The following is a 22,074-nucleotide window of genomic DNA, read 5'->3' on the forward strand; positions in this document are numbered from 1 at the left end:
TTTTATGTGATTACCTGAAGAAGAACCCTCTGTAATCTGATGCCTAATGTGAGCTGGATGAAGAGATACTTGAGGTATGTTCATTATTTTTTAAACTTTTTAATTATGCACATACAAATACATTAACAGCTGGATCGATAGTGTTGATCTGCAGTTAGGCTTTTCAAATAGTCTTCTACTTCGTGTACAGCTCTATGATTTCATTTATGAAAAGTTGTTAATTTCTTGGCAAAACTGACTTAGATGTTTAGATCTCTTTCTTAGACTTGAGTTAATGTTGAAGTAAATTTTCTTCCAGTCCTTGTATACCAGAGCAATCAGTAGCTCTATAAAGAGCTCTCATTCCAGACTGTAATCCAAATAATTCTGAGGTTCATTTAAATAATATATTAAATGAAAAAATATTAATATAAAAGAACTATCAGAGTGTGTGATTGCTTAAAGAAATAAAAAGGCAATCCCAGTGGCGCTGGGATATTTCAGTGTAATGGCATATGAAAAAACTCGTTGAAGTCAGAAAGTTTTGTATTTCATTTATATTATATGGTGTGACTGGAGCTGTAGGTCCAATATTTCTCAAATTTACTTAAGGGTTTCTAGGATTGTCTTGTCATTTTGTTACCTTGTTTACATATACAGGGAAAGAAGTTAAAAATATATCTGCATGGTCATTCTCTTCTGCTTGCACTTTGTAATAATTATTTGTTCTCTGTGAGAAACAATGCTCACTTTTAAAATTTCAAAGGTTTATTAAACCCTAACTAAATACAACAAAAGACTGAATAAGAAAAAATTGCAGCTCTGGGAGCATGGAACTAAACCACCACATTCTCATCTCCAGCATGGATGCTCTGCCTTTTATACCCTTGGCCCCTGCCTAAGTCTGTCAGTCAACTCCTCTGCCACGATCGGTGGGGATCACTTTCTTACCCCTTGGCCGGAGGTCAGGTGTTGCCATGCTGCACCTCCTGGTAACAAGCCTGCCCTCCCAAATGCTCCAACCAGTGACAATGATACAAGGGGGAAGGGAAAGAGGAGTATGGGGAGAACATACCAAAATAACATAACTATACCTCTATTACACTTCTCTTAACATACACATAATATTCATCTCTTAATTGTGTGAGCCAACCATCGCATTACCCATCCATAACAAACCCCCCTTTTCAGCAGAATTCAACAGAATGACTACTTGGCTCAAACAATTTTTATCTTCTCTTGAGTCAAAATTTAATCTTGGATTAGTCATCATAGTACGTATTGATGTGGATGAGAACATGGGAACAAAAACCTCAGGTTTTCCTTAAGCAGAATGATTGGTGGAATTGGTGGCATGAATTGGTTGGATGAAAGAAAAGGGAGTCACAGAGGTCTGGTATGGCTTTTAATCCAATCTACCATGCCCATGGGGTTGCTACCCATAGCAGGTGTATCTTGCTGGTGAGTACAGAGGCCAACTTGGGCTTACCCCCTAGTCCCTGTGTTGGATTCTGGAGGGAAAAGACAATCTTGGAACGATAGAGGTCTGGTATAGCTTCCTTGTCCCCACCTTAAGATGCCTGCGGGGTTGCTGCAGGGCTATATAGTCTGTTACATGTATCGTTCTGGTGGTTAACACAGGGCCCAGCCCAGTCTTGCCCTTTAGTTTCTTACTCCACTTGTCAATTCCTAAGAACCACCCCAGCATCTCTCACTCTCCCCCATGTCCTTCCCCTCAACAGATACTTGCAATTGCCATCCATTTAAAACAGCACAATTATATCAATAAGTGATACATAATCCCCCTGTATTTGCTATGCCCTTTAATATTGGAAAGGTCCTTGATCAGATACCGCTAAGAGAGCAGAGACTCTGCCTTTACATACCCTTCCACAAACAGGTTTGCCTATTTTCAGGAAAGCTGAAAACCTTGCTTCAGTGTAGGATTTCTTTATTCCATGACAGCTTTATTCTTTACTTTCTGACGCCATTTCATTTTGAATGGAAAAGCAAAAGCTTTCAAAATGTCCTCAAATGAATAGCTTTATTGGTTCCTACAGTCCCACAAAACACAGGCTATTTAGTTGGGTAGTGCTTGAATTGAATTAATACAGAAGTTAAAATTCGCTTTCCAGCTGCTCATGAGATTTGAGCAGTAGTTGCAGTTTTCCCTGTAAGGTGGTGCAACCACAGAAACAAAGGGAAAACTGCAACTACTGCTTGAACTGAGTAATTGCAGGTGAGGGTAGCAGAGCTGAGAAGTAGGTTGTAAGTGACTGTAATGAGGTTGGAAAGGGAACAACATGAAATAGAAAGAGATAAATTCCCTTCTGTCTAGAAGGACTTTTGAGTTGTCTTGGTCAGCAGTTGGTCTTCAGTTGATAAAGAGCATAAATTAAGTGGGTCCACTGGTTTAGAAATAGGGATGCAGACTTAAATGCTTATTGATACACAGCAGGTCAAAGCTGGCTTCACTGAGTCATAATTAGGAACATGAAAATGAACTGGGAAAGTGACAGTTCTTTGCTATCCCTGCTAGCAGAACTAACCACTGCAAACTTACCAGTGTATGGGTTAAACTGTCAGATCACACTGGAAGAGAAAGTAGCACTGGAACAACCTGTTGATGACTCTGGACACTGAGGGGAGAGAAGGGAAGATGCATATCTCCATTCCTCTCTGATTAGGGGTTTCCATAAGGGAAGCAGAAATGTAAAGTATATCTTTCTTTAAACTTGGAGGGCAAAGGAGGGCATGAGAAACCTACTGAACATACACAGTAATATGGGCTCACCACCCCAAAGGAGAGTAACCACAGAACATGAGAGACCTGATGTATCACTGCATGGAAAGGGCAGATGGACCTGCTTGTCTGGAAACCTCAAGGCTGATATCTTTTGTGAAAGATAAAAGTATGGCTTCTGTGAGTCTGGCTATGTCAGTGAAGTTGAGCCTTCCTACACCTGTCTGTCCATATCTAATATGGATATTATCATACTTATTTTTATCTCCATTTTTTATTTTCTGAATCAGTGAATGTATTTGGGATTCTTGTTTTGTGGTGCTAAAGGTTTGACAGGAAGAATAAGAAATTTGTTCCCACTCAGGCCATGAAGACAGCTGTGTTTGAATATGATACATTAATTAACATACTGTTAAATATGATAAGCAGCATGGCATGGCACAAACCAGGAGTGATTTGTTTTATTTTGATGTTTTATTTTGAGGAGCAGGACTTTTAGCTGTGCTTTTGTGTTTAGCACCTGGCTGCTGTGACTTTTGTTCTGGAGGGTTTAAGTCATGTCGTGTTGTGAAAGAGCTCGTTAGTTCTAGTAAAACAGATGATTTCCCTTTCTGCATTGCTCAGTGCACCACAGGTCCTACTAGGCACCCAAAACCCAAGAAACAGTTGGTGTGCTTATGTTTAGCAACATGCAAATTGGTTGATGCATTGTCATATGTGAATCCTATTGAGGAGGCATCAGGGATGTCTGGGATCTCTGGTCTGGCTCTTGGCCTCCATAGGGTATTGATCATGGACTCAAGGGAGAGAAATTCACTCAGTGTGGAAATTTTTCATTGCGCTTTGAATGATCTTTGTACTCATGTTTTTCAACAATACAAGTATATATACACATGTATATATGTGTGTATTTTGTGATTGCAGTTTCTAAATTCCACAAAATCACTAACTGGAAAGTATTTGCTTAATGAGTAGCAGACCTAATATTTACTAACTCTGCAGTGTTTTAACTGCAGCAAAGAATCCATGGCATTTTTGTGAGATACCATGTATGAGCCACAGTATTCAGTCTTACTATTGATAACTATGTGTGAACATATTTCATGCAGAAAAAAATTTCACAGGTTAACTGTTTATACTCATGCCTCCCACAATTCATTTATAAAGCTGCTACTAATTTCTGCACATATTGTTTTCACTTCAGCCATTGCTCAGGAAGATTTTTAACATTACAGTTTCTGACCTTTAAATGCCATTAGTTACACAGTAACAATTAAAATGCAAATGGTTTGCAATTAGTAGTGTCTTGAGGTGCGTTAAGTATCTATGAAACATGATCTTCAGTACAGATCAATATAAGGAAATAAAACTATAAATAAATCTAGGCTCCATTTTAGTAAAAGTTGACACCAAAAAAAACCCAAAAAACCAGTTTGTTCACTCTGTTAATATACTTCAATTTATTTTAATGGTGATATGTAATAAAACCATGGCAACAAAAAAAAAAAATAATCCTGAGATAAATCATAAAATATCAGACTATCTTCATCTAAAATTAAGCTGGAGAAAAATAAAGAGATTGCATGTAATCACAGGAGTTTGCTACATCTTAACCATACAAGTGGCAGACTATTTAAAGGAACTGTCAACAATTTAAATTTGCCGGTGCTCCTGCCACTCTCCTAAGACTGACAAATATGTAGACCTAGGATCTGCTCTTTCTTCTGTTTTCCATCTTTGAAGACAAAATGGTTATATGTACTTTGAGCAAGGCTGAAATTTCCTCAGCAAGATAATCAAAGTTACCATTTCTCTGGCAAAAGGTGCCTTTTGACTTACTTTGGTTCATGCACTAATGCTGGAACATTTCTCACCTAACCATCCACTGACACTATTCAATCATGTGTGCTGCCCACTCTTTTCACCTCTCCAAATGACAGTCATTCTTCAATCTGACCCAGCAATCTTTCTTTGTAAGAGCAAAAGATGTTAGTGCATGAAATACATCTTCCTTAAAATTCACTTTGCGTCTCATTTGTTGCTGCCATCTATCATATAGTGACTAATGTTCCCCACTAAGTAAAGCTTTGTGAAATGGAGGGTATAAAAGGATCTTTCTGTAATGAACATAACAGGTATATCTGAACTTGGTCTAAACAAGCCAGCCTCCTGTGCTAATTTGACAAGGAAGAGGCTCCATTTTCAGTCTTCAGTCACACTTAACATACAGAAGTCCGTTTATTGCTATGCTTCACCGTCACCTTAAAAACCAGACTGCAGATATATTAATAGCTCTTATTATTGGAATGGAAGTAAATATAAGTGTACACATGAGACTGTACAGACCATTGTTTTCATTTAGTCTGTTCCACAAGGCTTTATTATCCAGTTTTACTTGTCATTCAAACCACACAGATACCTCTGACTGCTATGACAGCACCTCTTGTGTTGACCCTGTTAAACCTTGTTTATTTCACTTGCTTTGTATTTGAGTAAAAACACTTGACTTTTTTTTTCTTACATTTGCTCCCTTGGTCTGAATACAAGGTGCTAGCTGAATGATTTTCTCATTGACTTGGAGTAAGCTAAGCTGGGTTGGGTTTTTAGATCTGTTTTTTTGTATTCAATGAACTTTGACCAAGACACCGACTACCTCAGACTTGTTTTGCGTTCCTACTGCGTTCTCATCAGCAAGGTATCACAGTATTATGAGACTGACACATGAAAAGGGATCACATAAAATTACTGTCCATTTGAAAAAAAAAAATAAAAAAAATCAGTTTTACTGGAACTTCTCTTTCAAATGATTTTGAAGGGAGCACTTCCATACTGCCAGGCAGTGTGGTGAGGCTTAAGGTAAAAGCTGTGAAGTGTTCAGACAGCAGATCTGATTTAATGGATATATTTTTTGCATAATATGGCTAATATTGTGATATTTAGGTGCTTCAAAGAGCAAATGGTAAAACATTGCACCTGATACCTGTCACAAACATCACCTTGAAATAACAAGACTTGCAGAAGTTTCTGAAAGTCCCCATATGCAAGTGATGCTGGATTCCCTTTGTTAGCAGAAAGGAGCTTATGCTTCTGAGGATCCTTGGCTGCATGTGTCTCCTTTGCTGTCTCTTGGACCTCGTGGGGTTAACAGTGGAAGTGCCTCAACTGAGACTGAACATTTGCTGAAATCCAAAATCAGAAGGACAGTAGTGCCAATTCATTAATTTGAAATGTGAAATTACAGGCAAGAGGGCCCTGTGTCCTGATTCCAGCCAGGACAGGGTTAGTTTTTGCAGTAGCTAGGAGGGGCATGACCAGGACCTATGGGTTATTCTATACTACCTCATGCCGTGCACAGGGGCAGCAGTGGGAAGCAAGTGGTAAAGGGTAATGTGTTTGTGTGGAGAGCCCATGTGAATCCTTTGCCTCTCTTGTTGCTGTTACTGTTCATTTATTATCTCATTGCTGCTTCCAGTAAATTGTTCTCATCTCAGCCCGTGATCCTTACCTTTTGTATGTCTAATTCTCCTCTCTAACCTGTTGCAGGGATGAGGGGAAGAGAAGGGGCAGGGGAGTGAATGGGTGGTGCATGGTTTGTAATGTTTCAGTGCCAACACTAAATTGGGGAATACCATTCCTAAACCATGACACTATGAGTCAAAAAGCTGGACCTGACCCTACTTCTGGCTTGGTTTTGCCAAGCAGTTGGGCTGATCACATAACTGATTTCTATGGCACTACATTCAAAAGTACCTGACTCCATGAATCAGCCTACGAGTGAGGACACCATTTGGCTTGTTGCTGAAGTGATCAACACTTCTTATCAGAAAAAAAATCTAATCACTTCATTATAGAATTAATTAATTTTTTTGGGAACAGTGACTAATGTTTGAAACAGCGCTAGAAGACTTAAAGTGATATTGAGTTCAAACTAATTAGATGCTATATTATTCATGTGTCATATAATCAACAATAACACAGAAGTAATATTTACAGAATAAAGTGTTTGATTTCTTCCAATACTATCTTAAAGACTACATCTATCTAAGTGATAAAGCACATCCTCCTTGTGCACATGGAGATTGCAGAAGTGCTTGAAGGTATATTAAGGTATCATTCTCTAACATAGAAAATTACTTTATGAAGGAAACTGCCTGTGAAACCTAAGTGTTTCTTATGCTGCTAAGGAGTTACAGACAGACTGGATGAAGGCACAATGAAATTTTGTATGGGAAGTCAGAACACTTGACAAAATTGGATTTTTATGCTTGAAAACCATACTTTGATTTCATGCTATTGGCTTAGCTATTTCAGACCAAGAAGCTAGAAAAGAAGATAAGATGGTTGAGTTTGGAAGATACTATTCATAAAACTGCCTCCCTTTAGTTAATTGGTCCAATACCAGAATTTGGAAACATTTTGATTTCTGAAACCCACCTATTTCAGTACCAGCAAGCAGCCTGAAACAGCCTACTCTCTTCTAGTAACAGACCACTGGAGTCAGTGATTAATGCTTTTTGGGAAATGAAAGTTGTAATCCTAAGCTTTCAGACATTATGAATGTAGAAACTGAATGCTTCCAATGTAGAAAACATTCATTTCTTTCGCTTCTGAGTCTTGAGCTATCTGATCTTAAAAATGTCAAGCTTGCATTGGTCTTTTTAGACTGTGAGAGCTGTTTTGCTTTCAGCCCAAGCCTGAAAATAACAAGTAATACACACCTAAGATCGTTGCAATGTCCAGTTCCTGAAAACACATAGAAACTAACTAGATCAGTAGACTAATGTAGGAAAAATGTATCTGAACTGCCAGGGCCAAAGCTTTTATCTAGGCTAATGGGCATATAAATAGCAACACCCCCCCCTCCCTCTCCTCCCTCCCCCAACAATGAAAAAATTGGTTCAGTGTAAATAGCACTTTTTACCTAGCAAGATTGTGTGAATATGCTAGAAGCTGGCTGATATGTATTTGTCACTGATTACCACAGCTACTTAAAAAACTGTCACCCTCAGAAGGTTTTCATTTAATATCCAGCAGACAGTATTGATTCATCTGCAGCGCTACTTGATTTTATAAATGTTACAGATTAGTCTTGGTGCTTTTCCTATTGGTTTTTAAGTCGGCTTTAATTTTCTGTATTGAAATTTGACTAAATAATGATGATGGTGAGAACAAGTAAGAGCCTGAAGGTCAATGCTAATGCAGCATTAGCAATACTAATACTGTTGCATATTAGCAGTGTCTGTCTCTTCAAGTTCGCAGACAACTTATGTGTTAGAAGACCTGTCATTGTGAGCTGTGAAACACACGCGGTAAGTGGAGCCCTGGGAGAAAAATGCGTTTAGGACATGAAACTTTTCTAGGATGTAATTTAGCAGTCATTGAGACTGCTATTGTTAATCCTTTTAAATGACAGAAATGTAACAGAAAAACGTGGGTCGGGGAGGACCCCTAGAGGTCACCTGGGCAAACCTCCCTCTTAGAGAAGGACAAATTCAGATTACATTCAGGACCAACTGCTTCATTATTTTGAGAGGAAGAACAAGGGGAAGGAACTTGATTTCAAGCGAAGTGTTTTATCTAATGTAACTCTCCAAGAATCGATAGTTTTGGAAATTTGTCATAAATATTCTCTACACCTTAAGTCGTGGTAACCCGGGGCTATTCCAGGGCCATGTAAGCAGGACATAGCAAAGAAGGGAACAGACAGAGCCCCCATGGCTCATTTATTTTTGTTACAAATGTTAGGTTCCTAAAGAAAATGATAGAAAACCAGCAATGAATAGAAACAATTAGCATAGGAGGGAAAGAAATGAGGTGTTGGCAATGTATTAAAAATAGAGGAAGGCACTTTGGTAGCAGTTGTCTAAAGAATAAAAAGAATGTGTTTCCTTAACTTCTCCATTCTTTTCAACATTTTTTTTTATAGTCTCATTTTCAAAATCTTCCTTTGGAGAATACTGTGGCATTTTGGCATAGGGCTTTTAAAAATGCAGCTGTGCAATACAGAGTGACTGAACTATACCATAACAGGAGAATAGATGTTGTTACCAAGAACAAAAAAGTCTCTACCCACCAGAAGGGGAAAACCAAATTTTAAATCCAAACTAATACCAAGTTATCATAGTAATTAGTTAGAAGTCTTAATACATAGATTATTTATGATAGTTTACAGTGGGGTTTGCCTAAACATTTCACAGATGTTTAACATATTCCCTGAAGAGATAAATTAACAATACTGTCAATATGTACCAATTTAGGTCGCCAATACTGCATTTTTTCATGAGTTTTTAGGCTTTTTAAAGTCCCCTGGCCTCTTCTAAAATGAAAAACGGATTAGGCATCAATCTGGCTCTGACGAAGAAAAGGTGTATTTATTCTGATAGTTTATTTTCTTTAAATAGCATAAAATGCAAGACGCTGTCTTAAGGAATTTAGGATTTTGTTTGTATGTGTGGAATCACTGAGGCAGTTAAGTGCAGGGAGCAGGAGCTTGGAGATGTGACAAAGTTTACAGCCGGGCTATAGACGCAAGCTAAGGGCCAACGGTGTGTGTGTATGTGAACACGGGAGCAAGTATTTTGGGAAAGAGGCACTGCCAAGCCCTTTCTAGCGTGGCAGTAATCCTTCCTGCAGGCTGCGATCGCAATTTGTTTAAGTGTGCTGCACCTCGGTCTTCGCAGCTTCCCCCCAGGTGTGGAGGACGCCCAGGGCCCGCTGGCAGCTGCCATGCGGATGCGGTGCCTCGGCGCACCCACCCTCATACCTCCTCGGCGGTGGGAGCCTCCTCCCTCCTGGGCCACCGAGCCTGCGGGCTCCGTGCCCAGGAAAGGTGAGACGGACAGCTCGGTGTCCTGCAGGGCCTCCCTCGCTCCGAGCTGCCCAGGCACTAGCCGCCGGTCCGGAGCGCTCCGGGTGTGTGAGGGGCCAGGCCAGCGCCGCCCGCAGGGCCTCGGCCGCGCCGGGAGCCCCCGGCAGCTGAGGAGCCGCGCCCACGCCCGTCGGGCCCCGCTCCCGCCTGGAGGCAGCGGGAGGGAGGGAGCGGGCGCGCTGACGCGTGAGGGCGGTGCGGCGGGAGGGGCCGGCGCTGGCGGTGCTGGCGGCGGCAGGAGGAGGAGGAGGAGGTGGAAGATGGTGGCCGCGGGAGGAGCGGCCGGCTGCTGGCCTTTCCGCCCTGCGCTGCACCGCCGCCCCCGCCGGAGCCGCCCTGCCTGCTGAGGAGGCGGCGCGGACCCGCACCAGGTGCGGAGTGGTCGCGGCCGGGAGCGGGAGGGGGGTCCGGCCGCGCCCCCGCCGCGGCGCCGGTGTCGGGGAGGCAGCGGGCCCGCGGGTGGGTTCCCGGCGCGGGATGCCGGCCCTGTTCCGCCCGGCGGCTCCTGCCCGCAGCGGGGTGCGGGCGCTGCGGCGGCCCCTGTCCGGCTGCGTGGGCGTGCGCGCATCTCCGAGCCAGCGGGGCAGCTCTGCACCTGCCCCGGGCTGCGGGGAGCGGCGCCAACGCGGCCATGACCGCCTCCATCCCAGCCTCCGGCGGGGCATTGCGTGCTCGCCCTCCGTTTGTTTATTCCATTATTTTATTTGGTGGGGGTGGGATGGGTGTAGAATAATGCTGTGTGGAGCTGTGCATACCCCAGTGCACTGGTTTGATGTTTTTTATTTTTTAGGTATTTTTTTTCCATGCGCACCTTTTCTATGGTGGAAAGGAAAAATGAGGGGGGGTGTGGGGGGAGGGTGGACGTGTGGGGATTTCGCATCCGGCGATCGAGTGGTCGCTGTCGCAGCAGGACGGTCTCAGCAGCCCGTTCCGTCGGGAGATTCTGCCGGGATCTGCGGCCGCGTCCCGGTTTGCTGCAGGGAGCCCAACGGGGCCTGGATCTCCCCATCCTCCCCGTGGAGCGTGCTCTCCACCCCTGGGCTGGGGGGAGGATGACATCTGCTACCATCACGTTCTGGTTTCGTGAAAAGAAAGGCGTCCTGACTTTCTGTTTTTTAATTTTTTAAAAATTTTATTTTGTTTATTTATTTATTTATCTCAGAGAAGCAATTTGATAACAGTGGTTGCCTGAATCACAGTCGTGGTCAGTGCAGCACTAAATCTGCTCTCTGTAAGGATCAGAGTCAGTGGGAGTAGTCTATCAAGACTTGTTTTACTGCCATCATAAATCTCCTCTTTAAGAGAGATGGGGCTGTGGGTCTAGATTGGAACACTCCATCTTTTTCTTTCTCCTGTTGTAGATTTGTTGGAACTGCAGTTTAGTGTAGAGAGTGCATTGCAGATCTGGCTGTTATCATAGCTGCTGAGGAACTAGAAGGCGATGTTTGCCTGACTCTGCACACATTAAGAGTGAGCTAAACGTGGGTGTAGGGCAGATCAGCCATGTAGCGTTTTTCTTGTCTTTGACTTGTGTCACGTTACACCAGCTGACAAAAGTACACCCAGGTGGCTACAGTTTTGTGTCTGCTCTGCAGCTGTGGCCCATGGGGTCCCGAACAACTTGCTTGCAAAATATTCCAGTCATAGTACTCCAGGTTCTGCTGCATTGCTGTTAAATCTGGACCAGCTGCACCTGCCTTTGCAGCCCATGTTGGGAGCAAGTACATGATGTCTATTCTTCCCAGAAAGTGATGGTGACATAGAATGTGTTTATTCTCTATGTGCAGCCAAACCAAAAGTGAGGTGCGTATTTACCTTTTGTCTCTAATGCTGTGGGGGGAAGGGGCAGGATAGACTGCCCAGAAGTGCTGTTCAGGAGGGAAGGACAACAGTTACTACTGAATTCTGTGCATTTGGGTGTGTTTGTACAGAAGAATTAAGTGTCCAGTGAATAATAATGGATGATCACAAAAAACTCTGCAGAAGCAGAACATTTGGTATTGTAATGCACCTTAGATGAATGTTGTGGATGTTTAATGAGAGAAATGTAAACCCTAGTGAAAGACAGCCTGCATTCCTTGGAAAATATCTGAGATTGATGTATCAATGAGCTTTTAGGTCAAACTGATTTCGACAAAGTAATGGTGGTTCAAGATTGGCTGAGTAGTGTAATTAATTTATTTGAATTTTGGACATTTCTAGTTACAGCTTAAAATGATACTTCTGTTTTACATTACTGCATTATCTTCATTTTAAGTAGCAAACTTTCTGGCTACTATGCTGTGTTTTAACAGATGCAAGGCCAACCTATTGGAAGGCTGTCAAAAGTATTTACAGATTAGCTCTTCAGTTAAAAAAATATAGGAATGCTGGGAAGGCTGTTTGGTACATCTAGGTAGATAGAAAAGATCATTTTGGTGTGTTAAGAGAGAGACATACCAAAGCTTTTTAGTATAACCCTGTTTGGTTACTTAATATAAAATCCTTTTCACAATTTTCCTTGGTTGTTAATGTAATTCTCAGTCTCTCCTTTATGACAAATTTGTAATTTTGTATCTGTTGGGAAGGGAATGCATTCTGGTGGGCTGTTTGTTTTTTGGTGTTTTTTTGTTTGTTTTATTTATTTTTAAATTTAATAGAATTGCCCTAATGTATTTAAAAACATGGAAACTAATGCATTAAAAGACATTTTATTATACTGGATGTGGTGGCATCATGGATACCAAAGTTGAAAATCTTGCAATCCACCATGCTCTTATTTGGGGGCAGGGAAATTTGGTGTGGATTTTTGAAGATATAAAGCATTTTATGAATCTGAAAATTATGGTTGCTCTGTGGTAATGTAAGTACTCCATAATACTTTAAATAAAGGGAGTACTAGTAATTTTGAGGCTGAAGTTTGTGTCATCTATCTAAATAGCAAGACAAATGAAAAACCTGAACTCTTTTTGTGTGAGATTTGAATGAATTTCAATTCATCCAGGAGCTGGCTTCTGACTTTTTTGATACCTTTTTAAGCTACAGTCATATGCAGTGTTTATGTTCTAAACTTAAAAAGCCTTCAACATGAAGACTTTGCATGTGCATCTTTGAAATGTAGACAACACTTCTTTTTATAAGCAGTGCTTATTAGCACTAGAGGCAGCAAAAAAATCATGAGGATAAAAAGAAATGGAATCTTCTGTTCAGCTACTTGTTTTTCATTTTTGACAGGCCTGTGTGCCTAGTCATTTGCAGTGGTTTTCTTGCTTGGCTTTAGATTGTGTCAGTGTGTGGTAATGTGTATGGCATGCAAAATCATGAAAAACATAAGTCTAGAAAACTTACATTGCCTGGGAAAATAAACACCGTGTTGCAACATGTATGTGAGTCCAAGGTTAGTAACCAAAACTAATGAACATGCTAAAAAACAAGAAAAAAGGAATACAATATGAAGTTCAGAGGCTTCACATAGACAAAATACAGGAAAAATCAAGCTGAGAGCTAAACCTTTTCACTTGTATCTCATGCTCTAGATACTTCAAATTCAGCATTTTTTCCCTTGGCACATGAATTGTCTGTTATTGATCATAGCTGTTCTGGATTTACATAATATTATGAATTAGAAGAATCACAGCTGTTCTCTTGAGATCTAAAAAAAAAAAAAAAAAATTAAAAAATATTACAGGTGCTTCAGATAGTTTAATACATGTTGTCCATAGGCAGTGCAGCTTGATTAATTAACTCTTTACTTTGAACAAGATCCTATTACCATAGACTTAAGTGAAGCTTTGATGAATGCATTCTTAAACGTATTTTTCTGCTTTCCTAGAAGGTGAAGATTCCTGCTGAATGAGAGTTCTAGCTAGCAACCCTCTGCTCGTTTATCTCTAATAGATTGCCAGTAATACATATTGCATAGGGGTTAAAGGTTTCTGAGAAAACTGTTTCTGAGATTGATTGGTTTTGATTCATAGTAATGATTGATATGCTAAGTCAGCTACTAAGAACAATGTGATACTATTTTTCTGTTTCCCCTGCATGCATCAATGTTCTTCTGAAAATCTGTATGTTTGTTGTTTTACTGAAGGGGCCTAGGGAAGCATTTTTATTTTCTGCTTTCACATATGCAGGCACGTGATGATTGTGTCTGTCCTAATTCTGAAGAAATAAATACTGAAGCAGTACAATGGGTACTTGACAGCTGTGGATGGCAGAGGACTTAGCTGAAGATACTCCAGAACCATAAGAACATGTGTATCCACACTAAACCCTTTCTGCTAGAAACTATCCATATTGACATGGCAGGAGGAATGAAAGTGCACTTCTATTTCTAGGGAGTTCTGTTTCTGCAGAGATGCTGGTAGGCAGGTGGCATCTCACCTGGTCCATCATGTCTCCTGTGGTGATTTTTGTGTAATTAAAAATAGACAGGGAGAAGTTTCCATCACCCATCAGGCTGTGTAAGTAACTGGGTGGATAAGCAGTGAACATCATCGACGAAACTGAAATAAATGTATTAGAAGTATTTAAAACTATATCTAGTCTACATGAGGTAAACCACATGGAAGCCTCTATTTTTTCTATTGCTTAGCAAAAGGAGGAAATGTTCTTCAAAGTTTAGCCAGTTAATACCAAAAATTCAGAATGTTTAAATATTTTTATTTTTTTTTTAGCCATATACTTTCTCCTTGTGTTGTCCAGCCTGTTTTTGGGCTGTTTGGCCCATCAGATCTTGTTTATAAGCCAGCAGTTAAGAATTACTTGCATCTTTCTGTCTGATTAGCACTTCCATAAATGCTGCTTTCCTTAGGAAGATGGTCACCTTCTGTCTAAGAAGGTCTAAGAAAAATGTGAGCATAGGGAGCAAGAGACTTCATTAAAAGTCTGTGAGTTAGTCACAACAGAGCAACACATCTCTGGAATTTAGGCTGAGTCTTTTTAGTAGCAGTTTCTTTATTCAACTAAATAAACTCTTCTGAACCTTTTTTGCATATCAGGAACATGCCTACTGAATTTAATTTTCAAACTTTGAACTCCAAAAGATGAACACAGGTCAGAAAACCACCAGAACAGCAGAGCCACAGAGGCTACAAAACTTGCCCATTTTGGCAAAGATCATTTGAGTAGCTTCCCTACACTGACTCACTTTTGCCTTATTTTTTCCATTTTGGGGATGCGTGTCAGGGTGATAAATGCCTTTCTGTATTCTATATTCTTTCTGTGGTTTACGTGTTGGTTCAGTATCTAGTATTTATACGTTTGGTACCCTACATTGATTTTGTTAAATATTTTTATTTCTCTGCAAGAATTTTCACTTCAGTACATAAGAAAATAGCTTTCTAATCATTGCTCTTGTGGTGGTCATTCTGATTTGTTTGTTTTGTTTTTTTTTTTTAATAAGCATGTTTTCTCAAAACTTGGGTGAACAAGAGCTTATGGTCTGGGTAAAAGGAAAGGTTTTTTTTAAAACAGAAGGAGGAGGAGGAAAAAAGAAAGAACATAATAGAAGATTTTAAACATACGTGACTGTGACTTAGTTTTCCTAATATATGCTTAAGTTTTATTTGTGGATTTTTAAAATTTTATTTATTTTTTCTGGTATGTAAGTTACAGTTCATACCAATAATCTTAGTGTTACCATGTATTTATGTAGTGTCTATTCTGATGGGACTTTAATCATGTTTGAAATCTTGGTCCTTTTGGAAGTCTCAAATGTAACCCTTTAGAGTAAATAAAATTAAATTGGGAAAAACATTTTTAAAAGAAGAACTGAGACTAAAAAAGCTCTCGCCAAAGTCAGGTGAAGAAGCACAGGTTAAAAGCTCTTGCTCCGGGTTTTTCCCAGGCTAACACCTGCAGAATGCTTAAACTAACACTCCTCAAATCCAAAGAACAGGCAAAAACAGTGGTTTTTTCTTATATATTGCTGTTCCAGGTAAATGGTAGGAGGGTGGGTACTACCTCCACTGTTGGAAGAGAAGATTGGTATGTTTTTGTATGGTGTCTATGGGGAGCTGAGGTTTTTTCCTTCTCTTTTCTTAGCAGCTTTCTCACACCAGCTTTTTTCTGATCACAGAGTAATTGGAATTGGACAGGATCCCTGGATGCCATGTGATCTAAGCTCTGCTCAGATCAAGTGACTAAGACAAGGGCTGCACATACCATATTTGTAGCTCTTGGCTTAACCAAGGCAGAAAGCGTTGAAGATGGAGTACTGTGCCTCCCATAGGTGTGAAATACCAGCTTGTGCAGCAGGTTTTGGTGGTGGGATGGGATATGACTGCTGGACAGGGACCTTTCCAGCCTGCCCTCCTCTTCAGCCTGCCCTCAGCCTGCCTGTGCTGAACAAGCCACCCTGCAGAAAGCTGCTTGCTTTGCTGCTGGCATTTGGGGCAGCGGGAGTGTTGGGGTGAAGGGCACATACCATATGAGGGTAATGTTGATCTCCTCCTGATGTGTGCTGGTTTTTAAGTCCTTCTTTCCACTGCCATTCCCTTCAGAAAGCACTGAAAGACAGGTATATTTGCTGTGTTAGCCAATTCAGTGACCTGAAATTAATATTTTTTAAATTGGATTTTTAAGATGGTCAAGCTAGAGGAAATCATTGCCCAGAATTTAAGAAAACTATTTTCTTGGTATGAAATGATTTTGCAGTGGTTTCAAAATTAGAGCACTGTCTTTAAGAAATGGAAGATTTATTAAACAGCATTCCTAGTATATATGTGCAATGCAATCCCATTTAACTTAATGAGAAAATCTTTCCCAGTAATTCTGTGGTGAGGTGACAGAAATTTGTATTAAATAAGTCAGTGCAAAACCAGCCTTTAGCTTTGTAATTCCATTGCATTTTTAGTGGACATTTTACATAACATTTCCCCAAACTTGGTGTATATTTCTGATATTCACAGCTATTATACCTTTGATCACAGAGGGATAAATAAGGATGAACTCAGGCTTCTGCTCTTGTGTAACAGTCATCATTCCTTGCTGATAAATGATGAACGTTATCCACTTATGAGGTTGCCACAGCACCATTCAGATTTTGGCATCTTAATTTTATTTTGTAACAATGAGAATGTCCCAAAGTCCTCAAAATCTTCCTCTTGTAGGACCATGCTGCAAGGTGAATGGGAAGGAGATGTTTGAGCTTGATGCCTTCTTGGCAAAGAGATGGGCATTAGCCAGAGGACACAGTGCTGTACTTCATAAAATTGACTCTGCCTTAACTTCAAAGCTTTCCAGGCTTTAGACTTTTAACTGCAGCCTCATGATGATTAGTCTGACTGCTTAGCTCTAGTTTAAAGTCACGTCCAAGTAGCAGTTCTAATGTGTTCTGTTTTCAGTGTGGTATCCTTTGGCCCGCACTGATTCTGGAATCAGCAGTTTTAGTTGCAGTTAAAGTCAAGTGTGGACTTGACATCCTCACATGTATTTCTATTTCTTTGCCTCAGTAAACTGTAAAGACTGAATGTCTTTGTTTCAGCTTAGGTCAACCTGCTTTTGAATGCAAATTTAAAAGCTACATAAAACATTTATATTTTAAGGGTAACACAGGCTTAATGCTTTGATCAACATTACATCAACATTCTGGGTTTGAAGTCAAGATAACCCAGCCTCTTGAACAAAATTTTTGTCTCAAAGGATGCCAAATAAGTAAGCTGGACGGAGAAGAGAAGACTATATTGGTTAGGACATGTGCAAGCTGCCTGTGTAGTTCTTTTTTTAGATATAAAGTAGTCTCAGTAATGTATTGGATGACACTTTGGATTATATTGATTATCCAGGTGACATGGAGCATCATCTAATGTCTTCCGTTGCTCTGGGTATGACAGTGCCTGTCTCACTCATGAACTATCATTGACCAAGAACAACCAAGCATTTCCTGAAGGAGATCTGGTTCTCTGTCAGACCCTCCTCAGGATTTATTGTCTCCTGATACCAAATAGAAGCAGTTGCATGGTTGCATGAAAAGTACATACTAAAGAACAATTGCAGCTTGTATACAGCTAACATTCATATGGTCAATTTTCAAAAAAGTAAAGAGGTCCCTACTTCACAACTGATTGACCTATGGTGATTCTCAATGTAAAAAAAGAACTCTTATTTTACTGCTGTTCATGCTATTCTGCTATCCAGATCATGCCTGGTGTCCATATTAAATTAAAATTGGAGTGAACAACCACTTAATTAATTAAATTAATTAAAATTTAAAAAATTTAAATTAAATTAAAATTAAATTAAAAGTGGAGTGAACAACCTTTTTATGGAGCAAAGACAATTTTTCTATGTCACATTGCTGGTGTTCAAATTAATATTTTATTAAAGATACTTTTTCTTCAGCCACTTTATCCAGGAAGATAATGACTAGAGGTTCTAATTTTTTTTAAAAAAATGTATTTTTTCCTTGCAGTATGTAGCTGTTGAAACTTGAACAGTTCACAAATCACTTTTGATCTTCAATATTAAAGTCTTTGTTATGATCTTGTAAGCAGTTGCATCCACAGGCACTGTAGTGCAAGTTCATATATGGACACCAGGCATGATCTGGATAGCAGAATAGCATGAACAGCAGTAAAATAAGAGTTCTTTTTTTACATTGAGAAACAGAAATTCTTCCTTTTTATGTAAAAGAAAGGTTTTTAGCTGCCTGCCCAAGAACCTCATGTTTTCAAACAGCAGTGTGTAAACCAGTCATTTTAGAGCCATTGGTCACTTGAAACACAGAGGGTTGTGTATTCTTTCGTAGATGTCTTACGTCTGAAAACCAGAGGGTGAAATTACTAGGAAGGGATTCACAGGTTGGGATAGTCACAGGATCTAACTAATTCAGAGTTTCTTGTAATGGAAGGAAGAGGATCATGTTTTTTTCAGTAAGTTAAAATAATTCCAAAATCAATCTGACAGTTTAGTAATCATGAACTGTATAGACTGAGGGACAGTACACAGGAAATCACGCTCTTCTTCTGCTTCTGTAACATTCTGTGTCTCCTTTATTATACTTAGTGTATCAAAAAGTCAGGCATACACCTCCCCCCTCCAAAACTAACCTCCTCCAATCCACAGTCACTTTATTTACTCTGCCTGTTGAAGACTCCCTCTCTCCAGTGTATGACAGGAATCCCATGGCTTCATGGCTTTTTGCAATACCTCAGACAGTTACTATGGTGTGTAGTATACAAACCTTAGTGTCTTCCTTGTCTGTGTTAACTTTTCAGATGTAGTGAGGTACTGAAAAGTGGGTGCAGTTCACATAAAACTCACCCCTTCAGGTAGGTTTCTCTGGTCTTCGCCTGTGTGCATTCATGCTCAGATGGGAAGACACTGTTGCCAATTCAAAGGCATCACATCTTCGGAACATGAGGTATTGTACTGTGAAGTTACCTATAATTCTTTGCATTTAGTTTGAGCAGCCTGTAATGCAGGTGGGTTTTAGGGAGGAGGACTGTGGTTGCAGGGAAGAGTTGCTCAGTGTGAAGTAGCAGTCTGTTCTGGGAACATGGAAAATCCATCTGTTTTCCACTGGTGCCACCCAGTGAGGAGGAGGCCTTGCCCTTTACTTACGTCTGGTCTGCTCAGACATCAGTCAGTAGGAATTCTGAGTTCATAGTGGGGAAAATGCAGGAAATGGAGGAGTCTAGTTGATTTTTTTTTTTATTATTTTTTTAAAAATTTAAGATTTTTTTTCTCAAGGAGGACAAATTGGGATGTTGAAAGTGCAAAAAATATCCGTCACCTTCTCTGGCAGTGTCCAGGGAGCTTGAGGCTGGTGACAGAAGCAGATTATTTAGGGAAAAAGCCTTCAGACTTGACTGAGACTTTCTGTCATGTATAGTTCATGTTTACCTGGTCAGACTTCCTGAAGCCTTGCAAGAACTGTGGCTTTCGAGATCAAATCCAAATTTTAGCATTATTTTTGACTAAAGTTATTGGTACAGTGGTCACACTTTGGTAGGGAAGTGATTATCAACATAGATTTTTCATCCCATCACTGCTCTTAAAAGCTACATGCTATTTGGAGGAGAGGAGTGGGGAAGAGGTTTGTGTAACTGGAGCATCCATAGGGTGCATTTTGATGACATAGCCTGTTGGTGTGTTGTTACTTGCTGTAACCAAGGCAATGCCAAATATATAACAAGGACTTAGCATACAATGTAAAAAGCACCTGCTGATGTGCCTGAATTACATATTGAGACTGCTGTAATTTCTGAAATCTGTTCATTCTTGCACACTTGTTTATTAAATGAATTTTTTGAAGACACTTGAAGATCCAGTGACCACAGCTGTTTTAAATCAACATTCATGAAATAGGAATTTTTTTTAACCAATAGGAAGGAATCTCCCAAAAGGTCTCGCAAAAGGACATGTATTCATTATCCAAAGAGCTAATCTTCTGGCTGCAGTCCTGCCGAAAGAGAAGATGTATGGACCAACATATTAAGCTTCAGGGGTATAAATCTGGAAGTTGTTTTCTGCTGTGGAGAGAATAAAGCATTAGAAGTCTGCACTTTTCTTCTGTTGCTCATCAGCTGTGATAGGCTTTCCCCACAGGCCATAGTTTCTGAGTTCTGTTGTAGTGGCTCCCAGGTCTGCTCTTGCTGATGGTTATAGCCTACCAAGTAAGCACTAATACTGGAAACTGATGAGATTTTTGACACTTTAAGTTGTGAGGAGGCACTTGAGTGTCAGAAGCAAACATGGAGTGAAAATACACCAATTTTGATATGCATTTTATGCTATTGCAGCAGTATTATTGCAAATTTTAACCTAGGGACTCAGGGTGCGTGGTAGCAGTGCCTTCTTTTTGGTTTCCAGAATTATCTTTATGATCACAGATTGTTCAGTCTCAGACCCAGGTACCTCAGAGGAAATCTTCTATGCTAGTTATAGTTTTATTTTTCCTGTCCCTAAGTGTAGCATGTAAAAATTGAATTCCTCCTCCTAAGGCATAGCATTGTCACCATTCAGCTCCATCTGCATGGCACTTGTGACAAGTGGAATGTAATCTCATGTATATACTGTATTTTGCATCTGGTGTGTTTTGTTTGTGTATAGCTTTGCTGTAGGTACTTTGTATTTTACATGCCTTTGAATTGTATGTGGTGATTTAATAATCCTCCTTTTACTCTTCTCTCCCATCTGTATCTGATTTCTAAGTAACATCATAATGTTTTCTATTTGTTCTTTGTCCGGAGATTAATTCTTCTGGCTCTAAATGTAGCCCTGTTTATGACTTCACAGTACGTATGGTATATTTCCCAAGAAGAAACAATAATGTAATATATGGACAAATTTATATATGCAAAAGTTCAAGGATAGAAAAAAGCCTTTGCAAAGGATCCGGTGAAGCTATGTTGGAGGTTTGGGGAGAGAATTGCATTTAATCTAAAAACATATTTTTCAGTAAAAAACACCACATTTAGCTCTTGAAAATTATTGGACAGTCATAGACAGGGTTAGTTGCAATACCTTAGAGCTTAAAAATTGATAGATGCTTGACCATTCTGAACATGGAAACAGCTTGGCAGTCCACAGTTCGTAGCCACTGGCCCAGAGCATCTAAATAAATCTTTGTCATGTAATGCTGAAGACTTTGCAGTGGGTGGTGACCATTATGCATAGCTCTGATGTATCACTCAGGGAAAGTCTTTTGTTTCTCTGTGGCCTTGTGAATTTATGGTCAAAGAAAGACATTTTTCTCAGTTTTACATTTGCCTCTTTTATTAATATTAAATATATTGTTGGGATGCTATCTCTGTGTACATGAATAAGATGGCATTTGGTTTTCTTCTGCCTTGGTAATAAAGGTGCTTAGTGAATTACAGGAACAGAAGACCTCATTGTGCCTGGCATGGACAGTTTCACTTGTTCTTGTCTGCATATTAAGTGCATGGCACTTCTGTAGTCTGATCAGCAAATGCACTTACACTGTTTTTGCTGCTGTGATTCTACACTGCTTTAGGTGAGGGTTTGCATGGTTTATTCAATTTATTAAGAACAAATGCATCCCTGGATTCTTTCTCCGTTTTACCTGGTAAAACTTACACTGTCAGAGAAAGAACTACTGTAATTTTGGGCAGAAATTAGGTATTTAGACTACCCTGTAAAATTGGTATTTTGTTTCTAAATTAAAGAAGATTTTTCTTTACTTTTATTTTTTTAAATTTTTTTTTAATTTTTTTCCAATTCTTTACATTTGAGGCATGCAGGAAGTCCAAGGTTTTTAATGACTCTTGTATGGAAAAGGTTTCACTTCAAATTTTTTTACCCGTTGAAGAGAGAGAACAGGGAGTATAGGAACTAATTTGAGACTAATGTTAGAATCTTGATAGCAAGTTTCTAGTGTTGAAGTGTAGCTTGCTATTGAAGCGCTTTGCTTTAAATGCACTTATAAACTTTTGAATTCTGCCTAAGTTTTATGCATTTTATGTCTGAGATTGCTTGTCTTATACAAATAACAAATGTATATATACAAATATACAAAGATGTTCACAGGGCCGAAATG

The 22,074-nt window shown here is 39.8% G+C and overlaps 1 protein-coding gene across 2 annotated transcripts in view; it reads left to right on the forward strand.

Annotated features, from left to right (window-relative positions):
* Positions 1-9,803: 9,803 nt before the first annotated feature.
* Positions 9,804-22,074, forward strand: part of APBA1 (amyloid beta precursor protein binding family A member 1) — an 88,526-nt gene continuing 76,255 nt past the window's right edge. For both annotated transcript variants that reach the window (XM_015653446.3, XM_015653448.3), the window contains exon 1: positions 9,804-9,961. The gene's annotated coding sequence lies outside the window, so the exon portion shown is untranslated. The remainder of the gene's footprint in view (positions 9,962-22,074) is intronic.

The sequence above is a fragment of the Parus major genome, chromosome Z (assembly GCF_001522545.3).
Source record: "Parus major isolate Abel chromosome Z, Parus_major1.1, whole genome shotgun sequence".
NCBI lineage: Eukaryota > Metazoa > Chordata > Aves > Passeriformes > Paridae > Parus > Parus major.